This window comes from Pongo pygmaeus, chromosome 10 (assembly GCF_028885625.2).
Source record: "Pongo pygmaeus isolate AG05252 chromosome 10, NHGRI_mPonPyg2-v2.0_pri, whole genome shotgun sequence".
In the NCBI taxonomy this organism is placed as follows: Eukaryota; Metazoa; Chordata; class Mammalia; order Primates; family Hominidae; genus Pongo; species Pongo pygmaeus.
In genome coordinates, this window is record NC_072383.2 from 47,880,853 (window position 1) to 47,901,876 (window position 21,024).

General features: G+C 41.4%; 1 protein-coding gene and 1 non-coding gene across 5 annotated transcripts in view; both read right to left on the minus strand.

The window, feature by feature from the left end:
* The window catches only part of LIMA1 (LIM domain and actin binding 1), a 111,117-nt gene that overhangs the window by 81,926 nt on the left and 8,167 nt on the right, over positions 1-21,024 (minus strand). The gene's annotated exons all lie outside the window — the stretch shown is intronic.
* On the minus strand, positions 163-271 carry LOC129010994 (U6 spliceosomal RNA). The gene has a single exon (XR_008493142.1). It is a non-coding gene; the product is annotated as a U6 spliceosomal RNA (small nuclear RNA).

Below are 21,024 nucleotides of genomic sequence, written 5' to 3' on the forward strand. Positions count from 1 at the left end.
TTTTAGTAGAGATGGGGTTTCACCATGTTGGTCAGGCTGGTCTTGAACTCCTGACCTCGTGATCCACCCGCCTCGGCCTTCCAAAGTGCTGGGATTACAGGCGTGAGCCACTGCTGGAAGTTAATAGTTCTTTAACCTTTTTTTTTTTTAAACTTTATTTTTTTAAACATGGACTGCTTCACAAATTTGTGTGTTAACCTCACACAGGGACCATGCTAATCTTCTCTGTATCATTTCAACTTTAGTATATGTATGACTGAAATGAGCACTCACCTTTTATTCTGAAACAATTTCATACATAAGAGTTGCAAAAACAGTACAAGAGTTCCCATATACATTTCACCTAGCTTTATCTTATATTACCATAGTACAATTAGCAAAACTAAGAAATGAGCACTGGTACAATACTATTAACTATAGACTTTATTGAAATTCCACCAGTTTTTTCATTAACGTCTTATTTCTGTTTCAGGATCATACACTGCATTTAGTTGTCGTGTCTTCCTAAGTCTCCCCCAATCTATGACAGTTACTCTGCTTTTCCTTGTCTTTCATGACCTTGATATTGTTGAAAGTATTGGCCAGATATTATGTAGAATGTTCCTCAATTTAGGTTTCTTGATTTCTCCAATAAAATAGAATCAAGACTCCTTGGAGAAGTGGTTGATTCCAGAGCTGGGGAAGGGCAAATACAAGATCAGCCTGGAACATCTTGCAATACTCAAAAAACAAAAAAAAAAAAAAGAAAGTTTTTTTTAAAAAACATGATGTTTTCTCAGATTAGATTGAGATTATAAATGTTTGAAAGGAATAATCCAGAGTTGATGTGCCCTTCACAGTGCATCATATCAGAGGGTACATGATGTTGATGTGATGTCTTATTACTCATGACATTAGCCTTGATCACATGGTTAATGTGGTATATCAGGTTTCTCCTCTGTAAAGTTATTATTTGTTTTCCCTTTGTAATTTGTAAATATTATGAGGGAGAACTTTGACTCTGTTTCTCCTTAAACTTTTTCCCATTAATTTTAGCACTCATGGGTGTGTCTTGCTTATGGCAATTATTACTGGTATTCTAATGGTGATTTTCTGTTACTCTCATCCTTTCTACATTTATTAATTGAAATTCTTCTATAACGAAGATTTGTTCTCCCTCATTTATTCAACCATTTACTTAGTATTATTATTATAATAATAATAGAGATGAAGTCTCCCTATGTTGTCCAGGCTGGTCTCAAATTCCTGAGCTCAGATGATGTTGAAGGCCGAAAGAGTGAGGGTCGTGATCAACTCAGTATACCACTGGAGGCTGTATGAGTAAACAGCAAACTGTTCTCATGAATGCAGAATGTTGGCAAACTGACAAATTGCATCTGCCACCCAGAAGGAATGCTGAGGGCAGTCACACCAGCAGTGTTTCTTGTGATTAGGCATAATTGATACCTGTTAACAATAATATGAACCTGTGATCAATTAAGCAGCTGACCAATCATTACCTCCTCCTCCCTGCTCTTTCTACCCAATAAATACAAAGGGCTGTGGAAGCTCAGTGGGCTGCCTTTGCTCACTAGAAGCAGGGAACTCTCTTTTTCTTCCTCTGGCCCCTTCCTTTAAAATAGTTACTTTTAAGTTTTCATTTCTGCTTTCCACACCCTTAGTTCAGTCTTATAATGACGGTCTCAAGTAGTAACAGTAGTAACTGTCATAGTGATGGTCTCAAGTAGTAACCTTGGCAGTATGCCACAAGATGATCTTCCTGCTTTGGCCCCCCAAAGTGCTAGGATTACAGGCATGAGCCACGATGTCCAGCCCAACCATTTATTTATATTAGGATGGTTTCATAGATAGTTATTTTATTTCCTGTGTTATAATCCAATACTATCCTTATTTTATTGCTCAAATTGTACCAGCTCTTGGAGTTTTTTGGCTTGGCTCCAGTGTTATCTCAACTTGCCCTGTTTTTTGTTTGTTTTGTTTTTAGCACTTCCTTACTTTCTAGCACTACAAGATGTTCCAGGCTCATCTTGCATTTACCATGCCTCAGCCCTGGAATCAACTATTTCCCCAAGGAGCCCTGTTTTCTTTTATGGGAGAAGTTAACATCTGGGCATGCTAGTTATGCTCATTGCCACTGAGATGTCACTGCTTCTAGGCTCTCTTAGTGGACAAAACCAAGAATTATATGTATGTATGCTGGCCCATGTATACACACTGTGTGTGTGTGTGTGTGTGTGTGTGACAGAATCCACTGTCACCCAGGCTAGACTGCAGTGGTGCAATCACAGCTCACTGCAGCCTACCTCCTGAGCACAAATGATCCTCCCACCTCAGCCTGCCAAGGAGCTGGGACTAGACACATGCCACTGCGCCTGGCTAATATTTTAAATTTTTTTGTAGAGACAGAGTCTCCCCATATTGTCCAGGCTGGTGTCAAACTCCTGGGCCTAAGTGATCCTCACGCCTCAGCCTCCCAAAGTGCTGGGATTATAGGTGTGAGTCACTGTGCCTGGCCTATACGCACACATTTCTTTGTTTAGCTCTATATCTACCTATCCTTTTTTTTTTTTTTTTTTTTTTCTGAGACGGAGTCTCACTCTGTCACCAGGCTGGAGTGCAGTGGTGCAATCTCGGCTCACCGCAACCTCTGCCTCCCGGGTTCAAGCGATTCTCCTGCCTGAGCCTTCCGAGTAGCTGGGACTGCAGGAATGCGCCACCACACCCGAGTAATTTTTGTATTTTTAGTAAAGACAGGGTTTCACCATGTTGGCCAGGATGGTCTCCATCTCTTGACCTCATGATCTGCCTACCTCAGGCTCCCAAAGTTCTGGGATTACAGGTGTGAGTCACCGCGCCCAGCCCTATACAAATTTTATAAACTATAAATTCATACTGATATTTCTGACTCCAATCCAGCATCACAAGGTTCATTCTAGTATTCCCTCTTGGCTTATTTGTAACTTCTTTCTCTGATAGTAAAAAGCCTAACTCCACAGAACTTTGATTTCTGAAAAGAGATCTAGAATCTCTAAAATTATGCCATAACCAGCTTCTCCTCCCGTGATACACCATATATTTTTTTCACTCCATTTGAAATGTTATCCCATACTCAACCTATTCACCTTAAAAGACTCAAGTGAAATAACACACATAGCCCTTTTCCAAACTGCGCTAGCCCTATTCCTAATCAGCATAAGTCACTTCCCCTGCCGTATAATAATTTCATAATTCCTAGTCAATAGCAAGATATTTGAAGTCAGAGGACAGATCTACTTTGTCTTTTAACCTTCTGACATTTAGTATTTAGTACATTGTTTTCTAAATAGAAAGAACCCTATAAATATGCCTTCCATAAAATTACACATAGCTTTAAGTTTCATCTGAAACTGAATGCTTATCCCGCAGTCCCAAGACTAGTTATGAGGAAGCATATATTTTTCAGAACTGTGAATTACCCAGTAATTTTAGCTTATTCAAACTCTCATATAAACTCACAATATAAAAAAATGGAACCACTAAATAACATCAAATATTATACATAAAAAGCTCACTACTCTATTATTCAGAAACATGATGATAGACAAGTCTGCAGGCATGTTAGAATAATCACTGCTACTGTTCTTGGAAGAGCTTCAGGTATGTGTAGAAACATGAATCTAGACAATAGGACAATTGTAACACTGACCAAATTCCCAGGGGTCAACAAGAATGTAAATGTTTACATCAGGACAGACTCACTTCAATAATATTTGATCTCTTTATCTCCTTTTAAGGATATTTTGTGCCTTCAAAAACACTAAGACCCAGAGCAAAAGCAACAAAAACGAGGCTGTGTAATTGAGAAGCAATTCCACTTTTCTGTTTTCTTGCAGAATCCTCTTTTCCTACCTCCACTCTTACTCCCAGGAATCAATAAAGGGTCAGTTTCTCTCCCTTCTCTGAGCAAGCTCACTTACTCTCAACTCATCAAAAGTCACTTATTCCACATGATTCCCAAAGCTGGATCCTAAGGCCTAACTTTCCTGGCTTCCACTCCTAGAGTTTCTTTTTTTTTTAGATGGAGTTTCACTCTTGTTGCCCAGGCTGGAGTGCAATATCGCAATCTTGGCTCACTGCAACCTCAGCCTCCTGGGTTCAAGTGATTCTCCTGCCTCAGCCTCCTGAGTAGCTGGGATTACAGGTGCTCACCACCATACCTGGCTAAGTTTTTGTATTTTTGGTAGAGATGAGGTTTCTCCATGTTGGCCAGGCTGGTCTCGAACTCCTGACCTCTAGTGAGCCACCTGCCTCGGCCTCCCAAAGTGCTGGGATTAGAGGCGTGAGCCACCGCGCTCAGCCCAGTCCTAGAATTTCTACTCCATGCTGGATAGTTTCATATGTCCAATATGCAACATAACATAACCCAAATCATATGTATTATCCTTTCTTAACCTCTACTCTTCAAATTAAGTTCATTTAATTACAAATCATTTTTCTGCAAAGAATTGGTATATGAATTTTTGCTTACATCAAATAAAATAACACAGAACATAGTATAACAAAATGTACACAAAGTTTGAAGTTAAAAAGAGAACTTACAGGTTCTCACTGGGCCTCTAATTGTGGTGACATGTGCAAATTTCTTTACTTCTCTGAGGCATATACCACCACCTACCCTAGCTAGTCAAAAATTCTATATAAAATGCCTAACACAGGGACACATTTTGGAAAGAAAATAGCAAGAGGCTAAGGGCATGGGGCATGGATTAGAATCTAGCTGTTAAGATCTCTCACCACGAACTAGCTGAGTGATCTTGGGCAAGTTATTAAACTCTGAGTTTCCTCATCTATAAATTGAGGATAAAAGAAACTCCTTCATTGCGGCAAGAATTAAACAAGTTCTTAAGTGTCAAGTATGTACAACTCTACCCAGCACCCAATAAGAGCTTAAGAAGTCATTTATTGGCCGGGCGCAGTGGCTCACGCCTGTAATCCCAGCACTTTGGGAGGCTGAGGCGGGCGGATCACGAGGTCAGGAAATCGAGACCATCCTGGCTAACACGGTGAAACCCCATCTCTACTAAAAATAAATTAAAAAATTAGCTGGGCGTGGTGGTGGGCGCCTGTGGTACCAGCTACTCGGGAGGCTGAGGCAGGAGAATGGTGTGAACTCGGGAGGCAGAGCTTGCAGTGAGCCGAGATCGCGCCACTGCACTCCAACCTGGGCGACAGAGTGAGACTCCGTCTCAAAAAAAAAAAATAAAAAAAAAATAAGTCATTTATTTACTTACTTATCAATAAATGCTATTTTACCCCTCTCCCTGCTTTATTTTGTCTTTTGCTTTTCTGACATCTAGTATATTGTTTTCTTTTTTTTTTTTTCTTTTGAGATGGAGTCTCGCTCTGTCGCCCCCAGGCTGGAGCGCAGTGGCGTGATCTCGGCTCACTGCAAGCTCCGCCTCCCGGGTTCACGTCATTCTCCTGCCTCAGCCTCCCGAGTAGCTGGGACTACAGGTGCCCGCCACCATGCCCGGCTAATTTTTTGTATTTTTTAGTAGAGATGGGGTTTTACCGTGTTAGCCAGGATGGTCTCCATCTCTTGACCTCGTGATCTGCCCGCCACGACCTCCCAAAGTGCTGGGATTACAGGCGTGATAGCATATTGCTTTCTAAATAGAAGGAACTCTATAAATACAGCTTGAATAAAATTGGACAAAGCTTTGCACATATGGACTTTGCACAAGGTTTTCCTCACATCTTTAGGTATGTCAAGTTATTTCTTGATGCAAGCCATTCTCTGAGCACACTACTCCCCCCGAGGACACTGCTACCCTCTGTCTGAAAATGCTTGAGCCTCCCTAGCCTTCTGCTGTGGGTCCCAGCTTGGGTGACACTTTGTTCCAGATGCCTTCCCTGACCCCTCAAGCTTGGGCTAAAAGGTTCCCTGTAAGTTCTCAAAGTATTAGACCTATCCCTACCTGATCAGATTGTAATTTTTTTTCTGAGACAAGGTCTCACTCTTATCTCCCAGGCTGGAGCGCAGTGGTGTGATCATAATTATTGCAGCCTCGAACTCCTGGACTCAAGCGATCCTCCCAGCTCAACCTCCCAAAGTGCTGGGATTACAGGTGTGAGCCACTGTGCCTGGCTCACACTGCAATTTTTTAAAATCACACTGTATTTTAACTTGTAGAACAGTGCCTGACACATGGGGGGCACTCAAGTATTTGTTAATGAAGAGAGGGATCCCAGGCATCTGAAATAATTTTTTGGATTCAGCTATTTTTAGAGACTAGTGTTTTTGGGGAAAAGAAGTCAAACAATAGAGTAAGTTGTATATGTTTATTCCAAAATAAATCATCCCAAGGTATGGGAAACCAGTGGAGACAGCCATCAAATAAATGGTCTCCAGTATTCTACTAAGGTAGGATAAAACTGAAATCCATCAATATTGTTTTAGGTAACTTCCTCTACTGAGATAATTTAGGTGTTTTCTTATAAATGCTAATGAATAACTGTTTGGCTCTACAGGTAACAAAGCCAAATAGTAATTTTAGAAACCAAAAGGAAGATGAGAATTAAAGGGGTAAAAACACTTAATTCAGTTGGTCACAAATTTGAGTGTACATAGAATCACTTAGGAAACTTGTATACAATACTGATTTTTGAGGTCCCATCCCATGAGTCTGATTCATTAGGTCTGGAGAGGGGCTCAAAAAACCCACATTTTAATAATAAGAACCTTGAAGCAACTCTAGTGTCAGAGGTTCCCTCATCAAATGCTGGAAAACACTGAATTAAAGGGTTTAAGGCTGGGCACAGTGGCTCATGCCTGTAATCTTAGCACTTTGGGAGGCTGAGGAGACAGCACCACTTGAGGCCAGAAGTTCCAGACCAGCCTAGGCAATATGGCAAGACCTGTTCTCTGCCAAAAAATAAAATAAAGTAAAATAAAATAAAATAAAAATTAACTGGGCATGGTGGTGCATGCCTGTGATCCTTGCTACTTGGCTGAAACAGGAGGATCGCTTGAGCCCAGGAGGTCGAGGCTACAGTGGGCCATGATCACACCATTGCACTCCAGCCTGGGCAACAGAGCAAGACTCTGACTCAAAAATAAATAAGTAAAGGGTTTAAGACCTACATGTATTCTAAGAAAAATGGAAAGACAGCAACATAAAATATTTTTATATTGCCCACTTCAATTTTATGTTGTCATTCAAATTTGACAGTGTAAGGAAAATGGCTGCTCTTTAAAAGTACACTGAGGTTTGGACAAAAATGAATCTGAGACACTGCACTGATTAATTCAATCTGCCTAATTTGATGCCCATCATCTAGGTTTGCCTAGTACTTCTCTGTCCAGACGGCACAAAATCATTGTGTTAAAGCAATGACTCATGATAATAAAATTGAGTTATTCTCATTCTTTTTTTTCTCTAGCCAGGTTTGTTGCTGAATTTAAAATGCTGCTTGAGAAAGATAAGAAGGTTAAAAAATAGAAACTATTTTATTTTTATCTACTGAATAAGAGGGCAACTATAATTTACTGAGAGGTCAAAGTTAAAGCAGGGAGCCAACAGGCTTGTGCTCTCATCTTGAATCTGCCACTAATTAGTGGTATGGCCATGAACAAGCCACTTCTCTGGGTCCTCTTTCTTCTTGTGCAAAATGAAGGGGTTAAAATAGCCTAGTGTTTTTCTAGCTGCAGGTCACAATTAGTGAGTTGTGAAAGCAACTTTAGCGGTCAGAACCAACATGTTTGTTTTGATGAAAAAGAACAGAATGCAATCGAAAATGTCAAAGTGCATCAGACATAGTACAGGTAGATTTTTTTAAAAGTTTTTGTTTCAGTTATTCGTATGTATATAAATTGAGTAGGAATGTAAAACATTTCTTATTGTGAGGTATAGTTAAAATATAGTTTGACAAGTGTTAGCGAGGATGTGGAGAAACTGGAACCGTTATACACTGCTGGTGGGAATGTAAAATGGTGCAGCCACTTTGGAAAACAGTCTGGTGGTTCCTCAAAAGATTAAACACAGAGTTACCATGGGATCCAGCAATTCCATTCCTCTGTGTGTGTGTGTGTGTGTGTGTGTGTGTGTGTGTGTGTGTGTGTGTGTGTGTATATGCAAGAGAAATGAAAATACATGTCCACACAGAACTTATACACAAATGTTTGTCAACTGATGAAAGGATGAACAAAATGTGGTATACCCATACAAGGGAATATTATTCAGCTATAAAGAGTAATGTAGTGCTGACACATGCTACAACATGGATGAACCTTGAAAATATTAAGCTAAGTGACAGGAACCAGCCACAAAAGACCATTTACTGTATGATTACATTTATATGAAAGGTCCAGAACAGGCAAATCTATAGAGACAGAAAGAGAATTAGTGGTTGCCTGGAACTGGCAGTAGGAAGACAAGGAACTGACTGCTGATGGGTATGAGTTTTCTCTGGAAGGTGATAAAATGTTGTAAATTGATTATGGTGATGTCTGCACAACTGTGTGACCATATTAAAACTGCTGAACTGCGCATTTTAAATAGGTGAATTGTATGGTATATAATTTTTCAATAAAACTTTATAATTTTTAAATGATGGCTTGAAAATCATTAGACTAGATGACAGATGATCACTGAGGTCCCTGAGAGTTCTCATGTGGCCCCCACAGGGCTCACCTTGCCCACCCTTACCCCATGACCCTCTGGAGGCAGGACAGTAGAATGGAAATACCAGCTGGTTCCAATTCCCATTCTAGTGCTCACCAGATGCATGGCAACCTCTCTGAACTTTACTTGCCTTCTATGTAAAAGGAAGATGATAAATCTGCCTTACGGGGTTGTTTTAAACTAAAGGAGACAATAAATGTAAAACAGTGCCCAGCACATTGCTTGAGGTCAGAGGCAGATCTTGTCAGTCTTCGCATGCTTCAGAGTCTAAGCCACATTCAATAAACATTATTCTAAAGGTTCAGTTACTAGAACTCCTATTTGGATTTAGCTTATTTTATGTGTCATATTGACTTAACAAGGTTTAGATCAATAAGGCTGTGATTAAAAATAATTCATGGCCAGGCACAGTGGCTCACACCTGTAATCCCAACACTTTGGGAGGCTGAGGTGGGAGGATCACTTGAGTCCAGAGTTCAAGATCAGCCTGGGCATGATGGTGAGACTCCACCTCTACAAAAAATTTTAATAATTAGCCGCGTGTGGTGGTGGGCGCCTGTGGTTCCAGCTACTTGACAGGCTGAAGTGGGAAGATTGCCTGAGCCTAGAAGATTGAGGCTGCGGTGAGCTGTGATGGTGTCACTGCATTCCAGCCTGGGCAACAGAGTGAGACCCGTCTCAAAAAAAAAATAATAAAATAAAAAAGTTACATTTGCTTCAGCTGTTTGACTTTTTAGCTTGAAAGTTGCTCTCATTATTTAAAACATGGCTGGCCAGGGCAGTGGCTCATGCCTGTAATCCCAGCACTTTGGGAGGCCGAGGTGGGCAGATCACCTGAGGTCAGGAGTTCGAGACCAGTCTGACAAACATGGAGACACCACATCTCTACTAAAAATACAAAATTAGCCAGGCATGGTGGCGCATGCCTGTAATCCCAACTACTTGGGAGGCTGAGGCAGGAGAATTGCTTGAACCAGGAAGGTGGAGGTTGTGGTGAGCCAAGATCACGCCATTGCACTCCAGCCTGGGCAACAAGAACAAAATTCTATCTCAGAAAAAAAAAAATTGCTCATCACTATATAATGGAAGTAGTAACATTAGTTGAAGAGAAATTGTTTCTTTAAAATATCAACATTATTATTTCATAATTATTAGAAAAACTACCCATTTTTTTAAATGTTTGTTTTGAGCACTTTGACCAATTATTTTCTGTAGTTTTTATTCAAAAGTCAAATTAAACACAAATCACTTTTTTAGTATAAATATAACTTAGTGAATTATAAAAAGGATAAGTCCAAATACATGCTGGCCTTTGTAAAGTTCTTGTGCAATGTAAATTTTTTAAATCTTTAATTAGGTCATGTGGTTTTCAAAAAAAACTTCAGTAGCCATGGTGGAATCCACAAACATCCTTCCCATCTCCACACAGCACCACCCTTCCTTACCCTCCTCCTTCCCGTGGGGAACCTTCTTCTGCAGGTCTCAACAAGCCTACTGAACCAGAGCTGCCACTTCCTTCACTGTCTAGGCTCCTCGGTCAGTGACTGGTCAAGGATGGGCCTGCTCCATACAAACAATGCTATGGAAATACACAATGTAAGAAGTAGAAGTCCCTGCCAGCTCTTGTCTGCCCTCCCCCCAAACCAATTCTACTTCTCAAAGGTAACCTCTGTCAAAGTCTGGGGCATAAACTTTCTGATATTACCTATACAATAATAATTGCCACCACAAAGCACTATGTGTCAGTCACTGTACTAAGCACTCTACATATGTTATCTCAGTTTACCCTTGCAACAAGTCATGAGGTACGTACCATCAGGATGCCTATTTTACAGATGAGAAAACTGAGGCACAGAGAAATTGACATACAACATGCATAAATACAGACATGTTTTAGAAATACAATGGTTTCATGTTAATGTGCTGTTCAGCAATTATTTATTTCCTCTTGGACATCTTCCCACCTCAGGACATACAGATCTATCTCAACCTTTCAGTACCTCATAATATTTCATTCTGTAATAGTTTAAAAACTATTTAACAAGGCCCCTGTGGATGAACACGTAGGTTGCTTTTGCTTCTTCATTGTTATGAATAAGAATGGAACGAACATGCTTGCACTATTGCCTACCTGGGGTGGGCTGCGTCTATGGCATAAATTCCTAGAAGGAGCATTTCTAGTTTAAAAGGCCTATGCATTAAATTTTTAAATAGATATTATGAGATTTCCCTCAAAAAAGTCACATCCATTTATATTTGAATCTTTCTCCACATTCTTGTCAGTAGTAAGCATTATTTTTATTTTTTCCAATCTGATAGGAGATGTTTGAAAATGGTACATTATTGTTTTAGTTTTCACTCCTTTAATCATGAGTGAGGTTGAGCATATTTTCAAATATGTGTTGGCCACTCAATACATTTACTTTTTTTTATTCTGAGACAGAGTCTCACTCTGTCACCCAGGCTGGAGTGCAATGGCCTGATTTTGGCTCACTGCAGCCTCTGCCTCCTGGGTTCCAGTGATTCTCCTGCCTTAGCCTCCTGAGTAGCTGGGATTACAGGGGCGTGCCACCACGCCCAGCTAATTTTTTTATTTTTATTATTTTTTTTTGAGATGGAGTCTAGCTCTGTCACCCAGGCTGGAGTGCAGTGGCGCAATCTCGGCTCACTGCAAGTTCCATCTCCCAGGTTCACGCCATTCTCCTGCCTCAGCCTCCCGAGTAGCTGGGACTACCGGCATCCCCCACAACACCCGGCTAATTTTATATGTATTTTTAGTAGAGATGGGGTTTCACCGTGTTAGCCAGGATGGTCTCGATCTGCTGACCTCGTGATCCAGCCGCCTTGGCCTCCCAAAGTACTGGGATTACAGGCGTGAGCCACCACACCTGGTCACGCCCAGCTAATTTTTGTATTTTTTTTTAGAGATAGGGTTTCACCATGTTGGCCAGGCTGGTCTCGAACTCCTGACCTCAGATGATCCGCTCTCCTTGGCCTCCCAAAGTGCTGGGATTACAGGTGTGAATCACTGTGCCCCCTCAGCCACATTTACATTTTTTTTTTGAGACAGAGTCTTGCTCTGTCGCCAGGCTGGAGTCCAGTGGTGCAATTTTGGCTCACTGCAACCTCCACTTCCTGGGTTCAAGCAATTATCCTCCCTCAGCCTCCTGAGTAGCTGGGACTACAGGTGCATGCCACCATGCCCAGCGAATTTTTGTATTTTTAGTAGAGATGGGGTTTCACTATGTTAGCCAGGATGGTTTTGATCTCTTGACCTTGCAATCCACCTGCCTCGGCCTCCCAAAGTGCTGGGATTACAGGCATGAGCCACCACACCCAGCCTGCCTATTTTTTCTTTTTGTGAAGAATGAGGTCTCACTATGTTGCCCAGGCTGGCCTCAAACTCCTAGCCTCAACCTATCTCTCACCTCTGCCTCCCTAACTGCTGGGGTTACAGGCGTAAGCCACCGTGCCTGGCCACATTTATTTTTTTTAACGTCATTTATAAATTATTTATTATCTCTACAACTTACTTTTTTCTTAATTACACAAGGACTTTCTGAATATCATGTGTAACTCCTTGTACAATTGGATTTGCCTCTCACAGCAGCTGTCCTTTCCTGGTGTCTGATTCTTATCCAGATCTCATTAATATTCTTTCCAAACAAAAATGCCGCTTGACTATACAGATGAGAGCCTCGTTTCTGTGGAGTTCCCTTTTGCAGGACACCCACCCCTGACTGCTCATTAATATTCTAAGCAGAGCACAGCCCTGTAAGAAGCCTGACTGACACTGACAGCCCAGGCATTGAGAGAGGATCACTGCTGCTACCCTCCACCATCCAGTCTAGTGCTTTCAGATAACGGTGGCACTCTGAGTATCAGGATCACCTATGGAATCTGAACCTCTCATATGGAGTCCAAACATGTTAATTTTTGCAGACCCAGACCCTAAATGCTCACCATCTAGACAGATAATGTCAGAATCAGGTACAAGTTTGAACCCCTTGAGCATAAGCCTAAGGATTGGTTATTGAGTACTGGCCATATGCCAGGTGCTTTACATGTTATCTCATTCCATTTGATCTTATTCACTTAATTCTTACACTGCCACGAAGCAATTATTATTATTATTATTATTGTAAGAGACAGGGTCTTTCTATGTTGCCCAGGCTCGTCTCGAACTCCTGGGCTCAAGCGATCCTCCCACCTTGGCCTCCCAAAGTGCTGGGATTATAGACATGAGCTGCCGCACCTGGCCAGCAAATATTTATTATTCTCATTTTACAGAGGAAGAAACTAAGGTTCTAGAAATGTTCAATAACTTGCTCAAGGTCACAGAGCTAATAACTGATAGAACTAGGATTTGAAACAATCCCACAGACCGTAATGTCCATGTTCTAATGACATATTACAAACCACATCTTCCTGGTATTTAGGGGCTGTCTGGACCGGTCTTATCCTTTAAGATTCTTGAAACCAGGAATATTAAAGGCTGGGCCAGATGCCCCAGTCTGTTCCACATCTAAGCCAACTCTGCCCAAGGCTCCTTTTGGCTCAAGTCTACATATTAAGTCTACCACACACTTACTGGGTAACATGAGGAAAATTACTCTAAGCCTTAGTTTCATCATCACTAAAATGTTCTCTTAGCACATTGCTAAAATAAGTACTTAATAATGATAGCAGTGGTGGTAATAAAAATACCTAACATTTATTGACCATTTACCATGTGTCAGATACTGTCTTAATTGTTTTGCATATGTAACTTATTTAATCTTCACAGTAACACACTCAGAAGTATTACCGACTCACTTTATGTAATTGTATTATTGAATAATATTCAGATGAAGAAACTGAGGCCCAAAGAAGTTAAATAAATGTTAGCTCTTTTCATTTTTTAGGAGGCTGGCCTGGAAACAAAATGATCTCCAGCACGGAAAATAAACCAGAAAAGCAGTTCTAGCGTACGTGATATTTCAGGGTCAGCTTATTTCTGTTAAATCACTGATAAAAAGAGAATATCTCTAATGTAATAATCTCTGAGAAACTGATGGTTACTACCAGGAACACCAGATCTGATCAAAGACCTGACACCATTTCTCTGCACCATAAAGTCTAAATTGGTAAAAGTTATATCTCTTAAGGATAAAATTTTAGGGCCGGGCGCAGTGGCTCATGCCTGTAATCTCAGCACTTTGGGAGGCCGAGGCGGGAGGATCACCTGAGGTCACGAGTTTGAGACCAGCCTGACCACCATGGAGAAACCTCGTCTCTACTAAAAATACAAAAAATTAGTCGGGTGTGGTGGCGCATGTCTGTAATCCCAACTACTTGGGAGGCTAAGGCAGGAGAATCGCTTGAACCTGGGAGGCAGGGGTTGCAGTGAACTGAGATCACACCATTACACTCCAACCTGGGCAACAAGAGCAAAACTCTGTCAAAAAATAAAAAATAAATAAATAAATAAAAAGCCTGGGCACGGTGGCTTATGACTGTAATCCCAGCACTTTGGGAGGCCGAGGTGGGCGAATCACCTGAGGTTGGGAGTTCGAGACCAGCCTGACCAACATGGAGAAACCCTGTCTCTACTAAAAATACAAAATTAGCCAGGCGTGGTAGCACATGCCTGTAATTCCAGCTACTCGGGAAGGCTGAGGCAGGAGAATCGCTTGAACCCGGGTGGCAGAAGTTTCAGTGAGCCGAGATCGCGAGATTGTACTCTAGCCTGGGCAACAAAAGTGAAACTCTGTCAAAAAAAAAAAAAAAAAAAAAGAAAAAATTTTAGGTATTATCAGCACATCAACACCTCTGTAAGAACTCTTAAGTTGGGCCAGGCACAGTGGCTCTCACACCTGTAATCCCAGCACTTTGGGAGACCAAGGAGGATAGACTGCTTGAGTTCAGGAGTTCAAGACCAGCCTGGGAAAAATGGCAAAACCCCATCTCTACAAAAAATACAAACAAATAAAAGTTAGCCAGGTGTGGTGGCTTGAGCCTGTAATCCCAGCTACTCAGAAGGCTGAGGATTGCTTCAGCCTTGGAGGTGGAGGTTGCAGTGAATCGAGATCACGCCACTGCACTCCAGCCTGGGCAACAGAGTGAGACCCTATCTCAAAAAAAAAAAAAAAAAAGAACTCTATGTTGAAGAGAATATAACTAAAACCTTCCCACAGGGCTTCTATTACCTTATTCATTCATGTGAATATCTTATCTTCTTGTGCTTATGAACCCCAAATTAATTTTTTACATAATTGTGGTAATCTTCACATATTTAGACAGGTAAAAAAGAGTAACCCCAGTTACAGCCTTTGAAAACTGACTTTGGGCGCCTGTAATCCCAGCACTTTGGGAGGCTGAGGCGGGCGGATCACGAGGTCAGGAGATCAAGACCATCCTGGCTAACACAGTGAAACCCCGTCTCTACTAAAAACACAAAAAATTAGCTGGGCATGGTGGCGGGTGCATGTAGTCCCAATTACTCGGGAGGCTGAGGCAGGAGAATGGCATGAACCCGGGAGGCGGAGCTTGCAGTGAGCCGAGATCGTGCCACTGCACTCCAGCCTGGGCGACAGAGCGAGACTCCGTCTCAAAACAAACAAACAAAAAACTGACTTTGGGCCAGGTGCTGTGGCTTACGCCTGTAATCCCAGCACTTTGGGAGGCCAAGGTGGGAGGATCGCTTGAGCCCAGGAGTTTGAGGCTGCTGTGAGCCGTGACTAATTGCACTCCAGCCTCGGCGACAGGGCAAGATTCTACCTTGAAAAACAAAAACAACTGACTTTGGTCTAAAATGTGTAGGTCATGAAGAACCACCCAAGAACTTTCCTAGTCTTTTTTTTTCCCCTTTAAATTAAAAAATTACCAGATCAAATTCAAGTCTAACTCCACCTAGAACTTTCCTAGTCTTTTTTTTTCCCCTTTAAATTAAAAAATTACCAGATCAAATTCAAGTCTAACTCCACCTCTCTCCCAATTAATAAAATTTGTTATTTGTTCATTTGGTTCCTTCCCTCCCCATCCCAGCTGATCACTAACTTATTCTAAGGGCAAACGTAATCCAACGAAGTGAGGTTTTCTTTTTTTTTTTTTTTTTCAGTAGTTTTTTTTCACACATAGTAAGAAAAATCTCCTTCAGTAAGTAGAAAAACAGATCATTAAGTCACTAGCTTCAAATTTAAGGTAAAGAGTAGAGAAAAACATAGCTAATTAGAAAAAGAATGTGGAAATTTACAATTGACCAAGACCATTACAACAAAGCACAGCCTTCCTCTGAACAGCATATTTCTCCTTTAACCTTTGTATCTTTCCACACTTTAACATCAGATGTACCAAATACCAGTGCCTGGAACATGTAGGGGCTCAATAAATATCTGTTATATGAATGAAAAACAGTGTTACACTAGTACTGAATTGCCACACATCTCAGCAAAGGCCCACCTACATAACTGAAAATCTGCCTAGAAACTACATGCTCACAAGTCTTGCCAATTACATGCTTAATTAAGGCAAAGTAGCTAATTAAGGAGTCTTCTTTACAATCTCAAAGCAAAAGAAACACATACGCTTATTTTAGGAAGGCTCCTTCTGTTAAAGATATAACCTTCTTATAGCAGCCCTTTGTCCTTAATAACTAATCAAGTTTTCTCCAAATACAGGGCTTCTTAGTTTCACTTCTGGACATTTCCAAGAAGGGCCTGGCTTCCATTCTTATCTGAAATTTTAGACGATGTGCTTTTTTTCAGGACTTGCTCAATCTGAAGAGTCAGTTCAGATCAGTTTAACCAACCCCTTCAAGCAGGAGAATTAAAATGGGTTTACTGAAAAGTTGACTCTTCTCTAGGCAAGTTCTTTAATCCTTCCTTTCTTTAAAAAAGAAGCTGGCTGGGTGCGGTGGCTCATGCCTATAATCCCAGCATTTTGGGAGACCGAGGCGGGCGGATCACCTGAGGTCGGGAGTTTGAGATCAGCCTGACCAACATGGAGAAACGCCGTCTGTACCAAAAATACAAAAAAATTAGCTGGGCATGGTGGTGCATGCCTGTAATTCCAGCTACTCAGGAGGCTGAGGCAGGAGAATTGCTTGAATCCGGGAGGCGGAGGTTGCAGTCAGCCGAGATCGTGCCATTGCACTCCAGCCTGGGCAACAAGAGCGAAACTCCGTCTCAAAAAAAAAAAAAAAAAAAAAAAAAATCTGAGAAGCTACCACATAACAATGCCTTAATCAAGGACAAGCATCACTGAGGCTGATCACATAAAGATGTACCGAATCACACAGCCACACAAGTGATAAAATTTGGCTACTTATCTGGACCAATGCTAGGTATCTTATTAAGAATTGGTTATAGGGCTGGGCGTGGTGGCTCACGCCTGTAATCCCAGCACTTTGGGAGGCCGAGGCAGGCAGATCACGAGGTCAGGAGATCGAGACCATCCTGGCTAACATGGTGAAACCCCTTCTCTACTAAAAAAAAATACAAAAAATTAGCCGGGCGTTGTGGCGGGCACCTGTAGTCCCAGCTACTCGGGAGGCTAAGGCAGGAGAATGGCATGAACCCGGGAGGTGGAGCTTGCAGTGAGCAGAGATCACACCACTGCACTCTAGCCTGGGCAACAGAGAGAGACTCTGTCTCAAAAAAAAAAAAAAAAAAAAATGAATTGGTTATAAACATTTTTTTTTTTTTAAGAGGGAGTCTTACTTTGTCTCCCAGGCTAATTTTTGTAATTTTAGTAGAGACAGGGTTTTGCCATGTTAGCCAGGCTGGTCTCGAACTCCTGACCTCAAGTGATCCGCCAGCCTTGGCCTCCTAGAGTGCTGGGATTACAGGCGTGAGCCACTGCACCTGGCCTGGTTATAAACATATTAATGTTACTGTTTCAATTGAATTTTAATGTTTAGCTTCTAAAAACTACATCTAATTCGGGACTGTAGAAAACAGTTACTGAGAGGCATTTGCTGGGTAGTGGTCTTTCAGTTGGCAGGGGAAAGATCATCACTGTCTTTGGGTCTCAATTTCTTCATCTCAAAAACAGATATTGATTCACACAGGATGGTTATGAGGACCAAATGAAAGGATAAAAGCAAAAGTACTTTGAAAACTATCAGCTACTATACAAAGCATTATTTTAAATAAAACTTCAAGCCAGCATTAAGAAAAAAAATGGAATTAAAAAAGACTAACCAATGAAAAGAAATAGAAATTAGAACTAATTCGTTATAATGTCTGGTTCAACTAGATGTTAATAAGAAACTTTTGTTTAAAGCTGTTGCTGAAAATCTTTCTAATCAGCACACTGTCCTATTTCACAGCATGTGTTAATAGTAAGTATAATGAAAATCATTTCATTTTTTCTTGAAGATTCTAGATAGCTTTCTAATTTTTCTCCTAGAGAATGAAAACAGAAGAAAACTTCTGGTTGTTTGTGGATTGCAGTAATTGGGTTTTAGTTTTGCCACACTGGCTTTTAAAAATGTAATAGGAGTTGATAGACTAGTATAATCCAGAGTAACAACCTGGGAAGTAGATGGCTATAGTGGTAGGAAAATAGTGGCCTGGATCCTGGAAACACCTTGGAAAACTTGCACTCAGATGGAACTTAATCCTGGTTGTGACAGTATCCAAACTTTTGTCCTGCTACCTTCCGAACTCCTCAGAGACTGCTACCTGATTTGAACCCAGATGGACCGACCTCAGCTGTTGTCCAGTTAAAAAAAATACAACACTTTGGATTGCAAACCAAAACAAGACTTGTCCAAATGAAAAGTCCATCTTCAAGGCTTATTCACTCATTCAACAAATATTTATTTAGCATTTACCAAGTCTTCGGCAGTGTTCCAAGTGCTGAAGAGATAATGTTAAAAATGACAGACAAGGCCGGGCGCGGGGGCTCACGCCTGTAATCCCAGCACTTTGAGAGGCCAAGGCAGGTGGGTCATGAGGTCGAGAGATGGAGACCATCTTGGCCAACATGGTGAAATCCTGTCACTACCAAAAATAAAAAATTTAGCTGGGTGTGGTGGCGGGCACCTGTAGTCCCAGCTACTTGGGAGGCTAAAGCAGGAGACTCTTGAACGTGGGAGGTGGAGGTTGCAGTGAGTCAAGATCATGCCATTGCACTCCAGCCTGGGTGACAGAGTGAGGCTCCATCTCAGAAAAAAAAAAAAAGACAGACATGGTCTCTACTCTCATGAAATTTCCATTCCACTGGAGAAGCAGGACAACTAAAGGCTGTGATTAGTGGTGTGAAGGAAATACAAAAAGAGTAACTGGAGTTGTGGTAGGAACAGGGACACAAACAGCTTCTTTAGGCAGTGATCAGGGAAGGCCTCATTGAGTGAATGACATTTGAACTGAAACCTGAATGATGGGGAGAACATATGCAGCCAGCAAGGTGAAGAGAATAGATGGGGGAGTTTTCCAGGCAGAGAAAAGCAAATGCAAAGGCCCTTAGGAAGGAATAATACAGCTAGGAAGTGAGTGAGAAGTATGCGATGACAGAGATGAGTAGTAGTCAGATTAAATAAGGATTAATAAGCAATGCTAAAGGATTTTAATTTTATTCTATGTGTGATACAAAGCCAAACATTATTATATAAAAGTGTGTTTGCAAGATCAGATATATTTCATGTACTAAATGAGTACTTTGGCCAGGTGCGGTGGCTCACGCCTATAATCCCAGCACTTTGGGAAGCTGAGGTGGGCAGATCACTTGAGGCCAGGAGTTCGAGACCAGCCTGGCCAACATGGTGAAACCCTGTCTCTACTAATAATACAGAAAAAAAAAAAAAATTAGCCAGGCGTGGTGGCACGTGCCTGTAGTCCCAGCTACTCCAGAGGTCTGAGGCATGAGAATCACCTGAACCCAGGAGGTGGGGGTTGCAGTGAGCTGAGATCGCGCCATTGCACTCCAGCCTGGGACAGAATGAAACTGTGTCTCAAAATAATAAAATAAAATGAGTTCTTAATTGTTTATATGTGCATAATGACCACAAAAATGAAAAGGAAGGGAAAGGTTCTCATACCTAAAAGGCTTGTAATCTTACAAGGAAGCAATAATTTATAAATAGTGACAACATTAAGTAAGGTAAGAAATGAAGCAAAAATCAAGTGTTAAGTATAAAGACTGGGGAGGGAGCCACTGATTCAAGTAGAAGAAATTAGAAAAGGCTTTTTTTATTAAAAAAATTTAAGAAGGTAGCATTTGATTTGGGCTCTTAAGGAAAAGGATTTCAACAAGAGGGTGGGGAAGGGGAGGAGTATGAGGCTGTGGGAACTGCATGAGCAAAGGCACAGAGGCAGGAAAGAACTGGGCAGGTCCAGGAAACAGAGAATTATTGTAGGGTCACAGTGCCAGGTGGGTGGGTAGTCTTGTGGGAGATAAGCCTAAAAGAATAGGCTGTCAGAGTGGGGTGTGGGTGTCTTGAAGAGCATGTCAGAAAGTTAGACTGAATTTACTTAGGCATTGTCTCCCCTTAAGTTTGCATATAAATCTCTCGAGGTACTTGATAAACTTCAGGTTCCTAGGCCCATCCCTCAGACACACTGATCTGCAGGTCTAGGTGGGACCTGAGACTCTACCTTTTTAACCACTGCCAGGTAATTCTAACACAGGCAATTAAAGGAACCATATTTTGAAAATCAGTGCTTTTTTTTTTTTTTTTTTAATGACAACTCTGATAACTTTTCTGCAAGGGAAAAACTGAAGCCAACTCTAAGGATTACTCAAGGACTCAAGGACTCAAGGACTCTGGCAAAAAAACAAAAAAGGGGAATCTGAATTAGAAGACTAATTAAAGAACCCTTATCACTCCTGGGGCAGAATCAGCCAAACTTGGGGATTGATTAAATGTGGGTGGAGAAAAGTATTAAGGTGGTAAGTACAACCTCAAGCTTTCTCCTTAGGGAAACTGGGTGTATGCAGATGCATGGCGTACAGGGACTATCCACATAGCCTAACAGGTAGCTGGAAATACAGATCTGGAGCTCAGATGTACAAAGGCATTAAACATATTGGTTTGGTACTTCAAAGTAAGTTCAATACAAATTAAAGAATTAAATATAAAGTGTAAAATGGTAAAAATCAGAAGGAAATGAAAGTGAATACTTAACCAATCTCTGCATGGTGAAGGCCTTCTAAACATCACAGCACCAGAAGAAATCTCAAATTTAAAAATCCAGGCTGGGTGCGGTGGCTCACGCCTGTAATTGTAACACTTTGGAAGGCCAAGGCGGGCAGATTACCTGGGTCAGGAGTTCAAGACCAGCCTGGCCAATATGGAGAAACCCTGTCTCTACTAAAAATACAAAAATTAGCTAGGCGTGGTGGCATGTGCCTGTAATCCCAGCTACTTGGGAGGTTG